Below are 24,557 nucleotides of genomic sequence, written 5' to 3'. Positions count from 1 at the left end.
TAGTTAATGGAGATGGAGGTGTGTTCTAGTGGGCCTGGGCAGGTGTGATGTAGTTAATGGAGATGGAGGTGTGTTCTAGTGGGTCTGGGCAGGTGTGATGTAGTTAATGGAGATGGAGGTGTGTTCTAGTGGGTCTGGGCAGGTGTGATGTAGTTAATGGAGATGGAGGTGTGTTCTAGTGGGTCTGGGCAGGTGTGATGTAGTTAATGGAGATGGAGGTGTGTTCTAGTGGGTCTGGGCAGGTGTGATGTAGTTAATGGAGATGGAGGTGTGTTCTAGTGGGTCTGGGCAGGTGTGATGTAGTTAATGGAGATGGAGGTGTGTTCTAGTGGGTCTGGGCAGGTGTGATGTAGTTAATGGAGATGGAGGTGTGTTCTAGTGGGTCTGATGTAGTTAATGGAGATGGAGGTGTGTTCTAGTGGGTCTGATGTAGTTAATGGAGATGGAGGTGTGTTCTAGTGGGTCTGGGCAGGTGTGATATAGTTAATGGAGATGGAGGTGTGTTCTAGTGGGCCTGGGCAGGTGTGATGTAGTTAATGGAGATGGAGGTGTGTTCTAGTGGGTCTGGGCAGGTGTGATGTAGTTAATGGAGATGGAGGTGTGTTCTAGTGGGTCTGGGCAGGTGTGATGTAGTTAATGGAGATGGAGGTGTGTTCTAGTGGGTCTGGGCAGGTGTGATGTAGTTAATGGAGATGGAGGTGTGTTCTAGTGGGTCTGGGCAGGTGTGATGTAGTTAATGGAGATGGAGGTGTGTTCTAGTGGGTCTGGGCAGGTGTGATGTAGTTAATGGAGATGGAGGTGTGTTCTAGTGGGTCTGGGCAGGTGTGATGTAGTTAATGGAGATGGAGGTGTGTTCTAGTGGGTCTGGGCAGGTGTGATGTAGTTAATGGAGATGGAGGTGTGTTCTAGTGGGTCTGATGTAGTTAATGGAGATGGAGGTGTGTTCTAGTGGGTCTGATGTAGTTAATGGAGATGGAGGTGTGTTCTAGTGGGTCTGGGCAGGTGTGATATAGTTAATGGAGATGGAGGTGTGTTCTAGTGGGTCTGATGTAGTTAATGGAGATGGAGGTGTGTTCTAGTGGGTCTGGACAGGTGTGATGTACTTCATGTTTGTATGATGTTGTCGTTTGTATGTTTTGTATTGTTTATAAAAAGATAAATAAAATATTTTTCCCAATGCAAAGTAACACCTCACAGTTGTATATTTGGAGTTATTACATTAAACCAATCAGAATTCAGGAGAATGCCAAAGTCAGGTGTGAAGTAATATGGAGGACCAGCCTATTCCCTGTGATGTGAACTACAACCGAAATCATTTAAAATGTAGAACTTTAAATTAAACTAATCGTTTGCACTCATGACTTGAGTGTTTAAAGTAAACCAACGTTTTGGAAAAACATAACACCATCTATCCAAATATCAAAGAATGTTAGCTATATGCTGTTATCTTAGCCAGCCAGCTAACGTTAGCAATATGCAGCTATTTAGCCAACTAGCTATGAGCCTAAACGGCATAACCAACCAGCGCGGTTATGGTCAGCAGAGACCAACTACCGGAAAATGTACAAAACTCCCGTAGTCTAATTCACAGAAAACATGCTGAAAAGTAGTGATGGGGAAACAAAGCTTCCTGAAGCATTGGCTCTTTCCAGACAATTGTATCAACAACAAAAAAAAGCCAACCAGCACCGAGACCATTTTGAACCAAACTAACAAAACTTAAACGTATTTGCAGATCAAAAGATCAGAGACATAGAGAATTAATCTTCAAAAGTCATTGATCAATGCTGATTTTATTTTAATCTTTATTTAACTAGGCAAGATCAGTTAAGAACAAATTCTTATTTTCAATCACGGCCTAGGAACAGTGGGTTAACTGCCTGTTCAGGGGCAGAACGACAGATTTGTACCTTGTCAGCTCGGGGGTTTGAACATGCAACCTTCCGGTTACTAGTCCAACGCTCTAACCACTAGGCTACGCACACTTGCCGCCCCAATAAAGGGACACACTGCTTAAATAATAATGAGTCGTTATTTATGATGTAAGGTGATTTGAAGATCAGGCATTTGGCAGTCGCCTGCAGTGTCAAACAAGCACAAACCAATCAGGTGGTTGTTCGATGAAACGAAGCCTCAGACGTCATTGATGACGTGCTGCTGATAAAGTGATACAGGCATCAGCACACTGCTTTGAAGTTTACTGCTGAGCGATTTGGACGCGTGGCCTCGTACCTCCGGTATCAAACATAACATCCCCATTGAAAAGTTGACAAAACAAAAAGTAACGCGTTCCACACAGTTCATATGAGATGAAGCTTGAGCTCGATATCAACCTATCGAGCTAGTGTGACCTTCCTGGTCTCTCAAGTCAACACAGGAAGGTGCAATGGATGGATAGTTAATTTATTTCCAAAGCTGCAATGATGGGACACACACAGTATGGATGAATGATCAGTAGTGACGGGATATAAATACCACTCCCACAGCAATTCTACATTCATCTGCCCTATAATATACTAACAAAAAACAGTTTAAATGTCTATCAAAGTCATTGTGATCGAATAGTGGATTTAACAATTCCTACTAATTCCTAATTTACTATAATAAATATAAATACATTATTTCCATGTGTCTCATATTCACTACATCAGAATAAACTGTCATCCATTTTAGTATAATAAAATTATCAAATTAACCTGAAATATTACTCAAAGTCTCCCTCTGGTGGCGAATAAGTATAATACACCTAAACTAACAAAACCGGGCTGATAAACTCGCAGGTGTTCATGAGTTTATAAAACATGTACTTTATACATTTGTCATAAATGACCTGCATTGATGAGACACATAGTGTGGATGAATGATCAGTAGTCGACAGGGTAAACATAGCACTCCTAAAAGAAGATGCATTTTCCAGTTAGATACCAATTTGAAAGAGGGATCTTTAGCATAAAACCCACATGGAAAACAGAGATTTGGCAAATAACATATAAAGAGAGGCTGACTTGACACCAAACCAACAACAGTAGTTACTAAAACATAAATCGCTAATGTATGATTTAAAACGTGGATTTTATGATGTAATGTCAATTTTATACATTTCTATCCCAGGACCACTCAATTTTCAAATTCTCCATAAATCTGCTGTGCATTACCCAGAATCCTATACCTTTATCACACGAGCGGGGCAGCGGTCTAAGGCACTGTTCTTAAATGAGTTGCCTCGTTAAATAGAGGATACAAATATTTTAAACATGTAACTTCGTTACACCGTTACACTGGCAAACAAACTCAGTAGCACAGAGAAGATCATCCATATGACGTTGAGAAATACTGCATTGTGTGTAGTTTGGAAGAGTCACAAAATAAGTTAATAAATATGTAATAACGCAAAAACATTGTTTGTACTTATAGGTAACCATATCGTGATTACAATTAGCTTACTAAGTCTTTAACCACACTGTATTGTTACACTGGTGAGTTAAAACTCATGCTTCGTACACTTTAACTTGTTATCTGAAGATAAAATAAACATTTTACTCAACTGCGTTACCCACTCCAGTCAGCAGATGGCGGTCTGAGACTTTAAGGCGATGCTGCTGGTGTGACGTATAATGTAGTGGACGGAACGCTTCTTTCAACAGCAGCAACAGTTAGTCAAACACCTCGGTAGCTTGATTGAGACAAATAGCCGAACCAATAAAGCTCTTTAGACGCTTTCGTGTATATTAGCCACTGTGTTTTAAACCCACTTCTATCGTCTAGTTAGTTATCCGATTTAATTTCATATTTACGGTGTTGTTATTAGTCAGCTAGCGGGCTGGTTAAGTTAGCATTAGCCTAGCTAGCTAACATCTCCGACCATGCGGTCACTAAGCTGCTCCCCTGCTAAAGAAGAGCAGAATGTCACAGTAAAACAAGAAGTAGAGGGTGAGGCTGTTGCCGTGAAAGAAGAAGAGGAAGACGTTTCAGTGAAAGAAGAGGAAGACGCGTTCAGAGTGAAAAAGGAGGAGGATGTTACAGTAAAAGAAGATGAAGGGAAAGAGGAGGATGCAGTTTTTGGAGTGGAGAAGGAAGGGGAGATTACTGTCACATTGAAAGATGAAGAGGTGGAGGTAGGAGATCTGATTAACACCAGTAAGTACCGCCTTAAATTTGTTTTTAATTTTGGATATTCGCAGTTGGCTGGTCAATACCTCTTCAACGGAGGGCCCTGGGAGGATGACTGATGTCTAGAATCAGACGACCGTAGAGAGCAAGCTACCCCTTGTTTTCTTCGTTCCGTTTCCAAAAAGTGACTTAACATATATATTTGAGAATTGCTGACCGCAGACTGGGGAGCACTGCATGTAGTGATTTTCGTGTAGTGATGTTTTACTACACACCGTGCCCCCCAATAGTGGGTTCGATTCCCGGGACCACCCATACGTAGAATGTATGCACACATGACTGTAAGTCGCTTTGGATAAAAGCGTCAGCTAAATGGCATATATTATAAATGGCATATATTATTATTATGTGAGATTTGGGTTGGCTACACCAAAGATTATGGATATAATGACAAGATGTCTCTCCGCCATAACAAGGGGAGTTGATGTCCACAAAGCGGCACTGCGGGTTGTCAAGCTCCTCCTATCCTGTCTTTGGATTGGTGGATTCATCTTTTTATTGTAATCTATTGTTTATATTCTATGAGGGTTCTTGTGGTCAACCGCCTGTATTCAATGGAGAGAGATGCTAAGCTACTATCATGAATATGCATATCGATCTGGAGACAACTCATATAGTGTTTTAATCAAAGTTGTCGGTATGTCACGTGTCCACATAACAACTTAAGCATTACGAAACTTCTGTTGATTCAAGTAAACTTCACGTAGCAAATAAGCCATTCATTTTGTTGTTGACCAAATTCAACACTTTACAAATTAAATTGATAATTGTTTCCACTTGGATACAACCTACTGTAGCCTACTGGCATTACCTAGAGAGATACAACCTACTGTAACCTACTGGCATGACCTAGAGAGATACAACGAACTGTAACCTACTGGCATGACCTAGAGAGATACAACCTACTGTAGCCTACTGGCATGACCTAGAGAGATACAACCTACTGTAGCCTACTGGCATGACCTAGAGAGATACAACCTACTGTAGCCTACTGGCATGACCTAGAGAGATACAACCTACTGTAGTCTACTGGCATGACCTGGAGAGATACAACCTACTGTAGCCTACTGGCATGACCTAGAGAGATACAACCTACTGTAGCCTACTGGCATGACCTAGAGAGATACAACCTACTGTAGCCTACTGGCATGACCTAGAGAGTTACAACCTACTGTAGTCTACTGGCATGACCTAGAGAGAAACAACCTACTGTAACCTACTGGCATGACCTAGAGAGATACAACCTACTGTAACCTACTGGCATGACCTAGAGAGCTAAAGTTGTAAAATTCCTGGATTTTAAATTAATATTTTCCAGTAATAATGATAATTTGTATCTTCCTATCCACATGTGGGATCCCTCTCCTTTGTCGTCCCCTCTACACCAATAACAGAAAACTACTGTGGGATCCCTCTCCTTTGTCTTCCTCCAGGATAACTAGTCTCAGAGTAATGTTAGTTCCCAGGATAACTAATGTTAGATCACAGAAAAACACAGCCATTTCCCAGCCAAAGATAGGATTCACAAAAAGTAGAAATAGAGATCAAATGATATATTATATATGTTGATGAAAATACAAGTGTTATACTTGGAAATATAGATAAACTTCTACTTAATGCAACCGCTGTGTCAGATTTCAAAAAGCTTTACTGAAAAGCAAACCATGCAATAATCTGAGTACGGCGCTCAGAGACCCAACCAGCCAAAAAGATATCCGCCATATTGTGCAGTCAACAGAAGTCAGAAATAACATTATAAATATTCACTTACCTTTGATGATCCTCATCAGAATGCACTCCCAGGAATCCCAGTTCCACAATAAATGTTAGATTTTTTCGAAAATGTCCATAATTTATTTCCAAATAGCTACTTTTGTTAGCACGTTTGGTAAACAAATCAAAACTCACGAAGCGCTTTCACTAGTTGCAGACGAAATGTCAAAAGTTCCATTACAGTCCGTAGAAACATGTCAAACGATGAATAGAATACATCTTAAGGATGTTTTTAACAGAACTTTTTTTTCTTCAGAAAAGCAAATGGAACGAGAGCTACCTCTCATGTGAATGCACGTAACCAGCTCGTGGCTGCTGGCAGACCTCTGACTCATTCCCTCTTATTTAGCCCCCTTCACAGTTGAAGCCTCAAACAAGTTTCTAAAGATGGTTGACATCTAGTGGAAGCCTTAACCTGTTAGTCCTATAGGGGCAGTATTTCATTTTTGGATAAAAAGACGTGCCCGTTTTTAGCGCAATATTTTGTCACGAAAAGATGCTTGACTATGCTTGGAATTGATAGTTTTGGAAAGAAGACACTCTGATGTTTCCAGAACTGCAAAGATTTTCACTGTGAGTGCCATAGAACAAAATCTACAGGCAAAACCAAGATGTTTGAGCGACCAGGAAATCAACAGGATTTCTGGAGGCACGTTTTCCATGATCGCCTTATATGGCTGTGAATGCGACAGGAATGAACGGACACTTCCTATCGTTTCCCCCAGGTGTCTGCAGCATTGTGACGTATTTGTAGGCATATCATTGGAAGATTGACCATAAGAGACTACAATTACCAAGTGTCCCGCACGGTGTCTGCGTGGAAATTGGTGCGCAAAAGTCAACTACCAGTATTTTTCCATCCGAATCAGAGAAGAATGCACGCTTCCAGGGACGGCATTTCAATGAAGAGATGTATGACAAAACACCTTGAGGATAGATTCAAACAACGTTTTCCATGTTTCAGTCGATATTATGGAGTTAATTCGGAAAAAAGTTCGACGTTTAGGTGACTGAATTTTCGGTTAGTTTCGGTAGCCAAATGCATAGTAACAAGATGGCGTAGCAGTCGGACGTATGTTTTGTCTTGTCCCGTCCTGTCTAGTGTAAATATAGTTTTCTTCGTTTTTTTTCTGTATATATTTCGTACATATTTTAATCTCACTTTCAAACTAGAGCTGAATATACTCTCCTGCAACCCGCATCACCCAATGTGGTACGGATCCGCCTTTTCTATACTTTACTTTAGAACCGGAGCCACCATCAGAAGCTAGCCAGCTAACTAGCTACTAGCTCGTACTCAGTTAGCCATTGCTAGCGGTCTTCTAAGCTAACTAGAACACCAGCGCGACATCAACCCAGAGCATATCAGACTGCTCTTTCTCTACCACATCTCCGGATTCCTACCGCAAGCTCTGAACCTTTACACCGGATCATCGCAACTAGCTAGCTGCAATTTCCGAGTGGCTACTCCTGGCCAACGTCTCTGGCCCAAAACAAGCTACAGTTAGCCTTGAGCTAAGCCCACCTCCCGACTAGCCGAAGAGGCCCAACGATACCTCTTTTGCCAATTGGCCTGGACCCTTTACTGCCGACACGGAGCGCCGCCGATCCATCACGACTGGTCCGCCGACATAATCGTCCGAGGTGGTTTCAACAGGCTTTTTTTCGTTGCGACATCGCCAAAGATCCATCTGCTGGCCAAGGCCCGCGAGCTTTCTGAAACGCTGTGTCTCCAGCTCACCCAGCGCACTAGAGCTCCTGTAGCATAATCCTGGGCTACAATTACCCGGGCCCACGACCGGTCTGTCGATGTCACCGCAAGAAGAGGAATAAACAGACTCACCCCATCGCGACGTCCCCAAAGGTTAGCTCTCTAGCCCTCGCTATCTCCCTACTTGCTATTCGGCCTGCTAACGGCTAGCTTGTCTAGCCCGGGCCTACGAACTGTTAGCTTGTTAGCACAGGCCTGCTAACCATCTGACTCACCTCATCCCAAACACTTCTGAACCCATTTACTTTCTATCTCTCTTTGATTTTTATTTGTTTATACCTTCCGGAAACCTGCCTCACCCACTGTGATACGGATTCGCTATCACTTTTAATTTTTATTTATTTTTATGACACACTCAAGAACCTCCAGACGCTAACCAGCTAACTAGCTACAAGCTATTTAGTCATTGTTAGTTTTAAAAAAAAAACCTGGATAACACTCGCCAGCCCAGCTTCCCTGCCCATCCACCGCTGCCCCTGGACACTGATCTCTTGGCTACATAGCTGACGCACGCTGGACTGTCCATTAATCACGGTACCCCATTCTGCTTGTTTGTTTATCTGTCGGCCCAGTTGCCTAGTCAACGCCATTTTACCTGCTGTTTGTTGTGCTAGCTGATTAGCCTCGCCTACTGTTTTTAGCTAGCTTTCCCAATTCAACACCTGTGATTACTGTATGCCTCGCTGTATGTCTCTCCCAAATGTCAATATGCCTTGTATACTGTTGTTCAGGTTAGTTATCATTGTTTTAGTTCACAATGGAGCCCCTAGATCCACTCTGCATACCCCTGTTACCTCCTTTGTCCCACCCCCCACACATGCGGTGACCTCACCCATTACAACCAGCATGTCCAGAGATACAACCTCTCTCATCATCACCCAGTGCCTGGGCTTACCTCCGCTGTACCCGCACCCCACCATACCCCTGTCTGCGCATTATGCCCTGAATATATTCTACCATGCCCAGAAACCTGCTCCTCTTATCCTCTGCCCCAACGCTCTAGGCGACCAGTTTTGATAGCCTTTAGCCGCACCCTCATACTACTCCTTCTCTGTTCCGCGGGTGATGTGGAGGTAAACCCAGGCCCTGCATGCCCCCAGGTACCCTCATTTGTTGACTTCTTTGATCGAAAAAGTCTTGGTTTTATGCATGTCAACATCAGAAGCCTCCTCCCTAAGTTTGTTTTACTCACTGCTTTAGCACACTCTGCTAACCCTGATGTCCTTGCCGTGTCTGAATCCTGGCTCAGGAAGGCCACCAAAAATTCAGAGATTTCCATACCCAACTATAACATCTTCCGTCAAGATAGAACTGCCAAAGGGGCGGAGTCGCAGTCTACTGCAGAGAGAGCCTGCAAAGTAATGTCATACTTTCCAGGTCCATACCCAAACAGCTTGAACTACTAATTTTGAAAATTACTCTCTCCAGAAACAAGTCTATCACTGTTGCCGCCTGCTACCGACCCCGTCAGCTCCCAGCTGCGCCCTGGACACCATTTGTGAATTGATCGCCCCCATCTAGCTTCAGAGTTTGTTCTGTTAGGTGACCTAAACTGGGATATGCTTAACACCCCGGCAGTCCTACAATCTAAGCTAGATGCCCTCAATCTCACTCAAATCATCAAGGAACCCACCAGGTACAACCCTAACTCTGTAAACAAGGGCACCCTCATAGACGTCATCCTGACCAACTGGCCCTCCAAATATACCTCCGCTGTCTTCAACCAGGATCTCAGCGATCACTGCCTCATCGCCTGTATCCGCCACGGAGCCGCAGTCAAACGACCACCCCTCATCACTGTCAAACGCTCCCTAAAACACTTCTGTGAGCAGGCCTTTCTAATCGACCTGGCCCGTGTATCCTGGAAGGACATTGACCTCATCCCGTCAGTTGAGGATGCCTGGTCATTCTTTAAAAGTAACTTCCTCACCATTTTAGATAAGCATGCTCCGTTCAAAAATGCAGAACCAAGAACAGATACAGCCCTTGGTTCACTCCAGACCTGACTGCCCTCGACCAGCACAAAAACATCCTGTGGCGGACTGCAATAGCATCGAATAGCCCCGTGATATGCAACTGTTCAGGGAAGTCAGGAACCAATACACACAGTCAGTCAGGAAAGCTAAGGCCAGCTTCTTCAGGCAGAAGTTTGCATCCTGTAGCTCCAACTCCAAAAAGTTCTGGGACACTGTGAAGTCCATGGAGAACAAGAGCACCTCCTCCCAGCTGCCCACTGCACTGAAGCTAGGAAACACGGTCTCCACCGATAAATCCATGATTATCGAAAACTTCAATAAGCACTTCTCAACGGCTGGCCATGCCTTCCGCCTGGCTACTCCAACCTCGGCCAACAGCTCCGCCCCCCCCATAGTTCCTCACCCAAGCCTCTCCAGGTTCTCCTTTACCCAAATCCAGATAGCAGATGTTCTGAAAGAGCTGCAAAACCTGTACCCGTACAAATCAGCTGGGCTTGACAATCTGGACCCGCTATTTCTGAAACTATCTGCCGCCATTGTCGCAACCCCTATTACCAGCCTGTTCAACCTCTCTTTCATATCGTCTGAGATCCCCAAGGATTGGAAAGCTGCCGCAGTCATCCCCCTCTTCAAAGGGGGAGACACCCTGGACCCAAACTGCTATAGACCTATATCCATCCTGCCCTGCCTATCTAAGGTCTTGAAAGCCAAGTCAACAAACAGGTCACTGACCATCTCGAATCCCACCGTACCTTCTCCGCTGTGCAATCTGGTTTCCGAGCCGGTCACGGGTGCACCTCAGCCACACTCAAGGTACTAAATGATATCATAACCGCCATCGATAAAAGACAGTACTGTGCAGCCGTCTTCATCGACCTCGCCAAGGCTTTCGACTCTGTCAATCACCAAATTCTTATCGGCAGACTCAACAGCCTCGGTTTTTCGGATGACTGCCTTGCCTGGTTCACCAATTACTTTGCAGACAGAGTTCAGTGTGTCAAATCAGAGGGCATGCTGTCCGGTCCTCTGGCAGTCTCTATGGGGGTGCCACAGGGTTCAATTCTCGGGCCGACTCTTTTCTCTGTATATATCAATGATGTTGCTCTTGCTGCGGGCGATTCCCTGATCCACCTCTACGCAGACGACACCATTCTATATACTTTCGGCCCGTCATTGGACACTGTGCTATCCAACCTCCAAACGAGCTTCAATGCCATACAGCACTCCTTCCGTGGCCTCCAACTGCTCTTAAACGCGAGTAAAACCAAATGCATGCTTTTCAACCGATCGCTGCCTGCACCCGCATGCCCGACTAGCATCACCACCCTGGATGGTTCCAACCTTGAATATGTGGACATCTATAAGTACCTAGGTGTCTGGCTAGACTGCAAACTCTCCTTCCAGACTCACATCAAACATCTCCAATCAAAAATCAAATCCAGAGTCGGCTTTCTATTCCGCAACAAAGCCTCCTTCACTCACGCTGCCAAGCTTACCCTAGTAAAACTGACTATCCTACCGATCCTCGACTTCGGCGATGTCATCTACAAAATGGCTTCCAACACTCTACTCAGCAAACTGGATGCAGTCTATCACAGTGCCATCCGTTTTGTCACTAAAGCACCTTATACCACCCACCACTGCGACTTGTATGCTCTAGTCGGCTGGCCCTCACTACATATTCGTCGCCAGACCCACTGGCTCAGGTCATCTACAAGTCCATGCTAGGTAAAGCTCCGCCTTATCTCAGTTCACTGGTCACGATGGCAACACCCATTCGTAGCACGCGCTTCAGCAGGTGTATCTCACTGATCATCCCTAAAGCCAACACCTCATTTGGCCGCCTTTCGTTCCAGTACTCTGCTGCCTGTGACTGGAACGAATTGCAAAAATCGCTGAAGTTGGAGACTTTTATCTCCCTCTCCAACTTCAAACATCAGCTATCCGAGCAGCTAACCGATCGCTGCAGCTGTACATAGTCTATAGGTAAATAGCTCACCCTTTTCACCTACCTCATTCCCATACTGTTTTTATACTGTTTTTATTTATTTACTTTTCTGCTCTTTTGCACACCAATATCTCTACCTGTACATGCCCATCTGATCATTTATCACTCCAGTGTTAATCTGCAAAATTGTATTATTCGCCTACCTCCTCATGCCTTTTTGCACACATTGTATATAGACTGCCCATTTTTTCTACTGTGTTATTGACTTGCTAATTGTTTACTCCATGTGTAACTCTGTGTTGTCTGTTCACACTGCTATGCTTTATCTTGGCCAGGTCGCAGTTGCAAATGAGAACTTGTTCTCAACTAGCCTACCTGGTTAAATAAAGGTGAAATAAAAAAAAATAAAAAAAACGGAACGTTGTGTCCTACACAAGCATCTTTCAGGAAAAACTGGACATCTGCTATGTAACTGAGAGTATCCTCATTGAAACATCTGAAGTTCTTCAAAGGTAAATTATTTTATTTGATCCCTTTGCTGGTTTTTGTGAATATGTTGCGTGCTAAATGCTAACGCTAAATGCTAAGCTAGCTATCACCACTCTTACACAAATTATTGATTTTCTCTGGTTCTAAAGCATATTTTGAAAATCTGAGACGACAGGATTGTTAAGAAAATGATAAGCTTGAGGGCAGGCATATTTATTTCATTTCATTTGCAATTTTTAGAAATCGCTAATGTTGCGTTATGGTAATGAGCTTGAGGCTGTAGTCACGATCCCGCATGCGGGATGGGGCGGACTAAGTGCAACATGACCAATATCCCACTGTATCTTCAATAGGGGCTGAGTTGAAAATCGACCAACCTCAGATTTCCCACTTCCTGGTTGGATTTTTTTCTCAGGTGTTTGCCTGCCATATGAGTTCTGTTATACTCACATACATCATTCAAACTGATTTAGAAACTTCAGAGTGTTTTCTATCCCAATATACTAATAATATGCATATATTAGCAACTGGGACTGAGGAGCAGGTAGTTTACTCTGGGCACCTTATTCATCCAAGCTACTCAATACTCTGGGCACCTTATTCATCCAAGCTACTCAATACTGCCCCTGCCATAAGAAGTTAAATAAAGGTGAAATAAAAAATACCCAAATGGATACTGTCATTAACGCAGTTCTTCAATAATTACACATACTTAATACTGTAGCTGTTTAGTTAGTCACATGTTCATCTATCATCAGCTGATCCAGGAAATCATTTTCTGAATTCCAGTAAAATGACAAACATCACGACATGCAACAACAATCAAAGTGTTTCTTCATTCATTACTCTGGTAAAGACAGTTATGCCGTGCTCCACGTTGGATCCAACATCCGCAACAAATTGATGTTTATAATGTGTTATTGTCTGCTTGATTTACTCTAGGGCCTCGTTAGTCTGTTTGCACACAGAGATACTTTGCTCAATGTGCAGAGAACTGTTCCTTGATGGATAGGCTATACAACACACATAGCTATTTTCCTATATTTGTTGTTAGGTGAAACAATGGGCCAATTTGGCAAACAGTGTAAAACCCCTCATTGTCAGGCTGATGGAAAAGCCAAAGGGCATTTTACTGGTTTAAGTGTGTTTTAAGTACAGAGGTTGATTTGCGATGACACGAACATTATATTAACCAGGACATTCAAACGAGCCTTACAATTATAATCCAAAGTAGTGTGAAATGCTCTCATAAGCAACCTGGAAATGGAGGTTACTCCCCTGAGTTTTCCCCCATTCACATTCAGAATACATTGTGAATAACTCAAATCTTTGCCCACCATTTTTGCTCCTGGCAGATATACTACATCCATAACTAGTGGTTTCCTCATTAGCAGATATACTACATCCATAACTAGTGGTTTCCTCATTAGCAGATATACTACATCCATAACTAGTGGTTTCCTCATTACCAGATATACTACGTCCATAACTAGTGGTTTCCTCATTACCAGATATACTACATCCATAACTAGTGGTTTCCTCATTACCAGATATACTACATCCATAACTAGTGGTTTCCTCATTACCAGATATACTACGTCCATAACTAGTGGTTTCCTCATTAGCAGATATACTGATCCAAATCAGTCAGGTTTCAAGACTAGTCATTCAACTGAGACTGCTCTTCTCTGTATCACGGAGGCGCTCCGCACTGCTAAAGCTAACTCTCTCTCCTCTGCTCTCATCCTTCTAGACCTATCGGCTGCCTTCGATACTGTGAACCATCAGATCCTCCTCTCCACCCTCTCCGAGTTGGGCATCTCCGGCGCGGCCCACGCTTGGATTGCGTCCTACCTGACAGGTCGCTCTACCAGGTGGCGTGGCGAGAATCTGTCTCCTCACCACGCGCTCTCACCACTGGTGTCCCCAGGGCTCTGTTCTAGGCCCTCTCTTATTCTCGCTATACACCAAGTCACTTGGCTCTGTCATAACCTCACATGGTCTCTCCTATCATTGCTATGCAGACGACACACAATTAATCTTCTCCTTTCCCCTTCTGATGACCAGGTGGCGAATCGCATATCTGCATGTCTGGCAGACATATCAGTGTGGATGACGGATCACCACCTCAAGCTGAACCTCAGCAAGACGGAGCTCCTCTTCCTCCCGGGAAGGACTGCCCGTTCCATGATCTCGCCATCACGGTTGACAACTCCATTGTGTCCTCCTCCCAGAGCGCTAAGAACCTTGGCGTGATCCTGGACAACACCCTGACGTTCTCAACTAACATCAAGGCGGTGTCCCGTTCCTGTAGGTTCATGCTCTACAACATCCGCAGAGTACGACCCTGCCTCACACAGGAAGCGGCGCAGGTCCTAATCCAGGCACTTGTCATCTCCCGTCTTGACTACTGCAACTCGCTGTTGGCTGGGCTCCCTGCCTGTGCCATTAAACCCTACAACTCATCCAGAACGCCGCAGCCCGTCTGGTGTTCAACCTTCCCAAGTTCTCTCACGTCACCCCGCTCCTCCGCTCTCGCAACTGGCTTCCAGTTGAAGCTCGCATCCGCTACAAGACCATGGTGCTCGCCACGGAGCTGTGAGGGAACGGCACCTCAGTACCTCCAGGCCCTGATCAGGCCCTACACCCAAACAAGGGCACTGCGTTCATCCACCTCTGGCCTGCTCGCCTCCCTACCACTGAGGAAGTACAGTTCCCGCTCAGCCCAGTCAAAACTGTTCGCTGCTCTGGCCCCCAATGGTGGAACATCCATAACTAGTGGTTTCCTCATTACCAGATATACTACATCCATAACTAGTGGTTTCCTCATTACCAGATATACTACATCCATAACTAGTGGTTTCCTCATTACCAGATATACTACATCCATAACTAGTGGTTTCCTCATTACCAGATATACTACATCCATAACTAGTGGTTTCCTCATTAGCAGATATACTACATCCATAACTAGTGGTTTCCTCATTACCAGATATACTACATCCATAACTAGTGGTTTCCTCATTTCCTCATTAGCAGATATACTACATCCATAACTAGTGGTTTCCTCATTACCAGATATACTACATCCATAACTAGTGGTTTCCTCATTACCAGATATACTACATCCATAACTAGTGGTTTCCTCATTACCAGATATACTACATCCATAACTAGTGGTTTCCTCATTACCAGATATACTACATCCATAACTAGTGGTTTCCTCATTAACAGTGTCACGGTGCTGACTTTTGCCCAATACCTGCAGCAAATGCCTCTACCCCGTCTTCTGGCTGGGCAGAGTACTTTAGGATTTTAGTTACTGCTGTGTAACAAGGGCCTAGGCGTGCGGCCCTACCAACCCTTCTATTTCTTCGTAATGGCCCTTCGCGTGAGTTGGGTTTGTTCCTTCGTTCACGTTGTCACTCCCTTATTTTCCGGTCTAGTATGAGGTCTTGGATAGATATACTCCTATTTAAATATTCTGAGTGTTATGGATTCCTCCTATATTTCCTTACCTTCAAGTCTCTTTTACCTCTGTATATATCAATACCTAATAACTTCTTCTATTGGTTATTATGCTCGTCAGCTAGTAGTCACTTGGAAACTAGTATTGTTATATATTTTGACTCTCCTAAAAATATATTATTGTCCACACAATGACATTTTTTAATATTTAATTTTACCTTTATTTTACTAGGCAAGTCAGTTAAGAACAAATTCTTATTTTCAATGACGGCCTAGGAACAGTGGGTTAACTGCCTGTTCAGGGGCAGAACGACATATTTGTACCTTGTCAGCTCAGGGATTCTAACTTGCAACCTTTCGGTTACTAGTCCAACGCTCTAACCACTAGGCTACCCTGCCGCCCCAAATATTCTTTAGTGCAATCACTTTAACCTATAACCAGGGTCACTTTCTGTTCAGTGAGAGTGTTGAAGGCGTTTGCTCTCCAGATCGTTAATCTGGCCTAGTTGTCAAAGTTTCAAGCTTTTATTAAAGTCACTCTTTTTTTTGTCTTATACACATTATTACAATTCAATGGTTCTACAGTTTCCTAATACATCAATAATGCTCAATCAATCCTTAATGCTTTAAGCTATGCCAGATAATATTGCAAAACTTTAAATGCGTTAACACTTCTAACAATATTGACTAAATAGCAAAAATAGTTCAATTACCTTAAATGCTCAGCCCCTCGGTCACTTTCCTGTAATTGGTATTCTCACAGCACTAACGCTAGATTCCAAATTCCAATATCTCAATACACTTCCAACTCTGTGTATGGACTCAATATATTGTAACTGGTACTTGGCTGTGTCCTTGTATTGCTAATCACATCTGTACCTGATGTCTCACTGTGTGACTGCCGCTTTGTCTGTGATCAAGAGGTGTCAAGACCCCTGTGTTTCAAATATTGTTCTAGTCTAACAAAAAGCGTATAGTGCAATAGTAAATTTACCTATGATGATTCTCCATATGAAGTCTGTCTCATATGTCAGTGAGGATCATGCCTCTCTTATGATCTCTGTTCTCTTTATATACCTTTTTACAGGGGAAGTTCGCAAGTTTCTGGAGCTGTGGCTAAACCACACTTTCACACTGACACTGCCCTGCTGCTTGCACCGGCCGCTTACTCGGGGACTGTAGATTGCTTACACTGAGTGCTTATATTGGGACTGTAGATTGCTTACACTGGGACGGTAGATTGCTTATTCCGTCATCTTAGACCTGTGTCTAAATGGAAGCTTCTTATTCTAAATCTAGGTCATGCACTACTAACTCCCATTCTGCTGCTTCCGTGTTACTGTTGGCTGATTCTACTTAATGATACCAGCTGGTTGTTTCTACCACTTGAGGCAGCGTAGGTGGCATGTCAAGCGTCAGCTGGGAGAAGTCTATGATAGGTATCTCCTCTGCTTCCCCCTGTTGTCCAGTTTCTGCAGGTGTGGTCCATAGTTCCATGAGGTCCCATGAATGCCCTGTGTTGCTGTCCCCATTGCTTGATGGAGTGGGCAGATTATTTTCATCTCTTGTCACACCAGATATACGACATCCATAACTAGTGGTTTCCTCATTAGCATGGAGGAGTTTATGCAATCAAATTGCCCTCGTGCCGCAATTTTAGAAAACACAAAGGGGCCTGTATTGTAGACCAAAAGTCTTCTACCACACTGCTTAGAGTTTCAACAACATGAATAACTTATTTCTAGTCTACAATCTTAGATGTTACTACTAATGTGAAAACAAGACAAAATATGACTTCTTGCTCAATTTTAAGACAATTTTAACATTCATTACAAACATCAATTGTTGTACAACATCATGGCTATGCTGTTGGCATCAACTTTTACACTGGATTACTGCTGTTGTGGGCCTTTAATCATCTGTCTGACTTTGTCGTTCACACAGGAGAGAGACGTGACAATCGTGGATCCTCTGGGGAGCCTCAACAACCTCATGATGCTGAGGAGACAGAGAAGAGTCTCTCCAGATCAGAACACCTCAATAAACACCCACAGAGACCCACAGGGAAGAGAACTCACTGCTGCTCTGACTGTGGGAAGAGATTCACATCATCAGGCATTAAAATTCATCAGAGAACACACACAGGAGAGAAATCTTATAGCTGTGATCAATGTGGGAAGACATTTGCTACATCTGGCAACCTGACTCTACACCAGAGAACACACACAGGAGAGAAACCTTATAGCTGTGATCAATGTGGGAAGAGTTTTACTTCATCTGGAGATCTGACAGTGCACAAGAGAACACACACAGGAGAGAAACCTTATAGCTGTGATCAATGTGGGAAGAGTTTTAGTCAATCTTGCAATCTGACTCTACACCAGAGAACACACACAGGAGAGAAACCTTATAGCTGTGATCAATGTGGGAAGAGATTTAGTCATCTGGAGATCTGACAGTGCACAAGAGAATACACACAGGAGAGAAACCTTATAGCTGTGATCAATGTGGGAAGAGATTTGCTACATCTGGCAGCCTGACTCGACACCAGAGAACACACACAGGAGAGAAACCTTATAGCTGTGATCAATGTGGGAAGAGTTTTACTTCATCTGGCAGTCTGACTCTACACCAGAGAACACACACAGGAGAGAAACCTTATAGCTGTGATCAATGTGGGAAGAGATTTACTTCATCTGGAGATCTGACAGTGCACAAGAGAATACACACAGGAGAGAAACCTTATAGCTGTGATCAATGTGGGAAGAGATTTGCTCATCTGGCAATCTGACTCTACACCAGAGAACACACACAGGAGAGAAACCTTATAGCTGTGATCAATGTGGGAAGAGTTTTACTCCATCTGGCAGTCTGACTCTACACCAGAGAACACACACAGGAGAGAAACCTTATAGCTGTGATCAATGTGGGAAGAGTTTTAGTCAATCTGGCAATCTGACTCTACACCAGAGAACACACACAGGAGAGAAACCTTATAGCTGTGATCAATGTGGGAAGAGATTTGCTCATCTGGCCACCTGACTCTACACCAGAGAACACACACAGGAGAGAAACCTTATAGCTGTGATCAATGTGGGAAGAGTTTTACTCCATCTGGCAGTCTGACTCTACACCAGAGAACACACACAGGAGAGAAACCTTATAGCTGTGATCAATGTGGGAAGAGTTTTACTTCATCTGGCAGTCTGACTCTACACCAGAGAACACACACAGGAGAGAAACCTTATAGCTGTGATCAATGCGGGAGGAGTTTCAGTCAATCTGGAGAACTGACAGTGCACAAGAGAACACACACAGGAGAGAAATCTTATAGCTGTGATCAATGTGGGAAGAGATTTGCTACATCTAGCAGCCTGACTCTACACCAGAGAACACACACAGGAGAGAAACCTTATAGCTGTGATCAATGTGGGAAGAGTTTTGTTCAATCTGGCCATCTGACTCTACACCAGAGAACACACACAGGAGAGAAACCTTATAGCTGTGATCAATGCGGGAGGAGTTTCAGTCAATCTGGAGAACTGACAGTGCACAAGAGAACACACACAGGAGAGAAACCTTATAGCTGTGATCAATGTGGGAAGAGATTTGCTACATCTGGAAAACTGACTCTACACCAGAGAACACACACAGGAGAGAAACCTTATAGCTGTGATCAATGTGGGAAGAGATTTACTCAGTCAAACAGCCTGATATACCACCAGAGAATACACACAGGAGAGAAACCTTATAGCTGTGATCAATGTGGGAAGAGATTTGCTCATCTGGCAATCTGACTCAACACCAGAGAACACACAGGATTGAAATCTCATAGCTGTGACCAGAGATAATCTGATAAAAGATCTGATCAAATATTAGAAAATACATACATGAAGTAGTTGTTTCATGATTTCAATGAATTAATGTCACAATGTAGAATTTTTTAACATTGTAGTAGGAGTATTGTAATGATTTCACAATGTAGAAGCCTAAACGTGTGCCCACTTATGAATTGATATCAACATGTAATGGATATTAGCCTAATGGGGAAAAATCCAGGCTCTGAAATGGAAGAGTACTATTTATGTGATTTAACAAAAATTGACAAACAAATCAAATTAATTCATAAAGCCCTTCTTATATCAGCTGATATCTCAAAGTGCTGTACAGAAACCCAGCCTAAAACCCCAAACAGCAAGCAATGCAGGTGTAGAAGCACGGTGGCTAGGAAAAACTCCCTAGAAAGGCCAAAACCTAGGAAGAAACCTAGAGAAGAACCAGGCTATGAGGGGTGGCCAGCACTTTTCTGGCTGTGCCGGGTGGAGATTATAACAGAACATGGCCAAGATGTTCATAAATGACCAGCATGGTCAAATAATAATCACAGTAGTTGTCGAGGGTGCAACAGATCAACACCTCAGGAGTAAATGTCAGTTGGCTTTTCATAGCCGATCATTAAGAGTATCTCTTCCGTTCCTGCTGTCTCTAGAGAGTTGAAAACAGCAGGTTGGGACAGGTAGCACATCCGGTGAACAGGTCAGGGTTCCATAGCCGCAGGCAGAACAGTTGAAACTGGAGCAGCAACACGGCCAGGTGGACTGGGGACAGCAAGGAGTCATCGTGCCAGGTAGTCCTGAGGCCTGGTCCTAGGGCTCAGGTCCTCCGAGAGTGAGAAAGAAAGAATTAGAGAGAGCATACTTAAATTCACACAGGACACCGGATAAGACAGGAGAAGTACTCCAGATATATCAAACTGACCCTAGCCCCCTGACACATAAACTACTGCAGCATAAATACTGGAGGCTGAGACAGGAGGGGTCAGGAGACACTGTGGCCCCATCCGATGATACCCCCAGACAGGGCCAAACAGGAAGGATATAACCCCACCCACTTTGCCAAAGCACAGCCCCCACACCGCTAGAGGGATATCTTCAACCACCAACTTACCATCCTGAGACAAGGCCGAGTAAAGCCCACAAAGATCTCCGCCACGGCACAACCCAAGGGGGAGCGCCAACCCAGACAGGAAGATCACGTCAGTGACTCAACCCACTCAAGTGATGCACCCCTCCTAGGGACTGCATGAAAGAACACCAGTTTGCCAGTAACTCAGCCCCTGTAATAGGGTTAGAGGCAGAGATTCCCAGTGGAGAGAGGGGAACCGGACAGGCAGAGACAGCAAGGACGGTTCGTTGCTCCAGAGCCTTTCCGTTTACCTTCACACTCATGGGCCAGACTACACTCAATCATATGACCTACTGAAGAGATGAGTCTTCAGTAAAGACTTAAAGGTTGAGACCGAGTCTGCGTCTCTCACATGGATAGGCAGACCATTCCATTCAAATGGAGATCTACAGGAGAAAGCCCTGCCTCCAGCTGTTTGCTTAGAAATTCTAGGGACAATTAGGAGTTGTGTTACACTTACCACGTTGGTGACCCACTTGAATCAAAATGCAACACTTCAAAATGTGGCGTGCTGTTTTCTACAAATTGTCCTCTAACCAGGGATGTACTCCCAGGGATGTACTCCCAGATTCCATGTGGTTTTTGAGCTGTTAGTTTTAACAGGACGTGCAACCTCATCTCTCTCCTCTCTTACAATTTTTTTTAGAATGATATCGATGAGTGATGACAAATAAGTGTTGCATTCCCTTGTTTAGCGACCCCTAAATTTAATGCATCACTCCTAAATGTAGCTGACTCTTCTGCAGGTTGTCCTTTAACCAGGGAGGTAAAATATATCTCCCATTTCCATGTGTTTTTTTTGTTGTGTCAGTTTCAACAGCACGTACAACCTAATTTCCCCCCTAATCGATATCAGTGATTTATTGATATTTTTCAAAACAACAGTGTTTCTGGTGTTTGTGCAGTTTATAAGGAGCTTGTTTAAAAAATACAAGTAATATGATTATTGTGGCAGATGTTTGTGTAAATAGCACATGTTATGTTTAGGTTTTCAATTTATCCCCAAACTGTTCCTGCATATTGGTTATTGATTTGGACACGTTAAAACTGTGTTTTGACATTGGGCTATCCCACCAAGCAAAATTATATTGAAAAGACGTTGAAAATATGACTATGCAATCAAATATTTCATATTTACATTTCATGTAACATTTGGTAGTGATATTTATTCATGCAACCAACATGACAATTTTTTGGTACAATTATATTGACATTGTTGCCCTGTTTTTAGAATATCAGGGTTAATTCTCACATGTGCCAAACCAAATGTTCTAGAGCATGATATTGGGGACTGGGCCCAGATCCAACAACATGCCTATCTAGTGAACCCTGAAAAGAGAGAGAAGCTCCGCAGTGAGGTGGAAAGTTATTACGGATATCGCAGGAGTTTCCTCTTGAAATCAGTCCGTGGTAAGGAACACTTGGTTGCTGATTATCTCTGGGGTGGGCAGTCAAAAAGATTTGTGTTTGGCGTTGAGCCAGTGTGTTTATTTGGAGTTTTATCTCTTATTCTTTTCAGTATTGAAACTGCACTGTTGGTTAGGGGCTCATAAGGAAGCATTTCACTGTTGTATTCTGTGCATGTGACTAATACAATTTGATCTGAGTTTTGTTTGGGCTCGTTCCAAGAGGACGAGAGTTCTAGAAGCTAGTGAGTTTTAGGAAGACGAGAGTTCTAGAAGCTAGTGAGTTTTAGGAAGACGAGAGTTCTAGAAGCTAGTGAGTTGTAGGATTCTATAGAAAGAAAAAGGAGAAAAAAATAACATGATTGTTTATTATTATTTAGGAATAGGTGTTTTTTTCTTGTTTTTAATTGTTGACAGCCAGTAGACACCTGCCACCTGTGCTGGCTTGTCCATCTCGTTAGTGAGAAGGTTTTTCACCTGAGCTGGTCCAGGTTCTATTTAAGAGTGTCTGGTCCAGGTTCTATTTAAGAGTGTCTGGCCCAGTGCTCCAGTTGTCTTGATAGATGTGACAAATCAACACCTTTAGTTGCGCTACCGTTTTGGTTTGCTTCCTGTTTTTAAGTTTGTTGTGGGTTTTTCTTTTGTTTGCCTCTTCTTGGGCAGATTTAGTGGGTCTCATGGTGGGTGTCTTTTAGGTCCCAGTTGTTGTTACTAGTCAACTTTCAGTGGACACTGAGAGCAAAACTTCAACATTATGTTATTGTACTTTTATTGTATCAAATGGTTGTTTTATGCAACAGAATAGAGGGTTCTTAGAACTATTGTGTCTGTGTTCTACTGAGGATGGGCTTCTGGGAGAAAACACTGACAGGAGATTTACAATGTCTTTTGGGTGATTAAAACCTAAAGAGACAGTATTCCAGATTATGAGTTAATGTTTCTGTTCTATATGTTACCAGGGAGAGATGACCCCAGGGCCAGACCCTGGTTTCTACACAGAGTACTGTTTTTACAGCAGACACTGTCTGCTGAGAATTATAAGTATCTTTCATACAAATCTTAACCTTGTGACCCGTTCTATACATCTGTTGTTGGTCATGTAGGTTGAAAGGGGTGTATCTTAGCTATAAAAGACCTTTGTACTTTTGTCTCGTGGCTCTCAACTAATCATCTGGGGGTGATTTGTTGACCAGCCAATATTATCGTAGAGCACTCAATTGATTCACTTTATATGTGTGTGTTGTATTGACCTGCTCCCTTATTAATAAGTGAATAAAGATTTAGTTTAAGAATAAATCTGACTTGTGTGATAAGTTTGTTTCTCATTTGATATTAAAGAAATTAACAACCACATTTGGCAATGTGAATCTTGACTTGGTGACCGCTCCTGACGACCTGGGTAAATGGTCCTCGAGGGATCCCTCAAACTTGGAATCTCATGGAGACCACACTTCGGGAACGGAGCAGATGGACCCACCTTAGACCTGAGAGGCAGCGAGCAGATTCTATACACCTAGTTTTTTTAAAAGTGAGTTTTTAGAAATTCCTCGTAGGCTCTGAGTGTGTATTCCTATGTGAGGGGGCACCTTGGAGGCGTAAACAGGGCCGAGTCAGGATCTGAGTGTGTACTCCTGTGTGGGGGTGTAAACAGGGCCCAGTCAGGAGGCTCGGAGTGTGTATTCCTGTGTGGAGGTGTAAACAGGGCCCAGTCAGGAGGCTCTGAGTATAAATGTATGAGTTGCATTATCCTAGGAACTAACCATGAGATAGAAATGTGAAAATATTCCTGCAGGTAAAAATATTGTTGAAAAACTAATTGATTAGGTATGTTTGGGAATAGCATTGTGTGACTGATATGAGAGTTGTGTGAATGTGGAAATGAGTCTTAATCTGACGTTTGGATAGTAACATATAGAAATATGCTTACTCAGATTATTGAAAATTAGATAATAAACGGGATGATATTTTAGAAAGCAGCGGAAGGTCTATAGTTCCTGGGAGGCTTGATTTTGCCGTGGTCTCTGAAAGGTTAGAGAACTGTTGAGGATCCTATGGTCATTGTCTGGGAAACAAAAGTTTATTTTTTTATTCTGCTGGGAGTATGTTTAAAGAGCTGCTGTGTTGCTATGGAGAGTCCTTGAAAAAGCAAATGGAATGGTTGTCCCAAGTCGCTGAGAATTTCTTATTTTATATGGATTCTGTGAATATGAAAATATGATGAATTGTATGTGGGTATATGATTACTATAGATTTGATGAAGTATTACTGGCAAATCATTAGATACAATTTAAACAACCCATATGTAGATGAACGTAGGTTTTGCGTTGGTATCTTTAATGGATAATTTGATAAAGATGAGGTTTAAGCATTATTAAACAGTCTACAAAGTCTGGGCAGTTGTCCCAGAAACTGGTGGGAGTGTGTCCATTTTAGGATAAGTTATCCTAACAACAGGTGACTATAAAACGCTAACTGGATTTTCTCCATCCCGGTACTACAATTGAAATAAAACTGCCCTTAAGGCCTGAAAATTCAGGGGGGGTGTCTTCCCAGTATGAGAGGAGTTGCTATTGCAACAGTATAGCTTTCCC

At 43.2% G+C, this 24,557-nt stretch overlaps 1 long non-coding RNA gene and 1 pseudogene across 16 annotated transcripts; both read left to right on the top strand.

The window, feature by feature from the left end:
- The first annotated feature begins 10 nt into the window (after positions 1 to 10).
- On the top strand, positions 11 to 1,181 carry LOC118383821 (uncharacterized). 16 transcript variants are annotated; one of them, XR_008126031.1, is made up of 4 exons: positions 11 to 318; positions 409 to 498; positions 549 to 1,002; positions 1,093 to 1,181. It is a non-coding gene; the product is annotated as an uncharacterized LOC118383821 (long non-coding RNA). The 16 variants fall into 16 exon arrangements; XR_008126029.1 differs by having other exon boundaries at positions 13 to 342; positions 473 to 498; XR_008126028.1 differs by having other exon boundaries at positions 14 to 368; positions 449 to 498; positions 599 to 1,002.
- Positions 1,182 to 3,630: 2,449 nt separating this feature from the next.
- On the top strand, positions 3,631 to 23,262 carry LOC127927067 (zinc finger protein 271-like; annotated as a pseudogene).
- The last annotated feature ends 1,295 nt before the right edge of the window (positions 23,263 to 24,557 follow it).

This window comes from Oncorhynchus keta, unplaced genomic scaffold, assembly GCF_023373465.1.
Source record: "Oncorhynchus keta strain PuntledgeMale-10-30-2019 unplaced genomic scaffold, Oket_V2 Un_contig_925_pilon_pilon, whole genome shotgun sequence".
NCBI classification, from domain to species: Eukaryota; Metazoa; Chordata; class Actinopteri; order Salmoniformes; family Salmonidae; genus Oncorhynchus; species Oncorhynchus keta.
The sequence above is the reverse complement of the archived record's forward strand: the minus strand, read 5'-3'. Positions and strand labels throughout refer to the sequence as shown.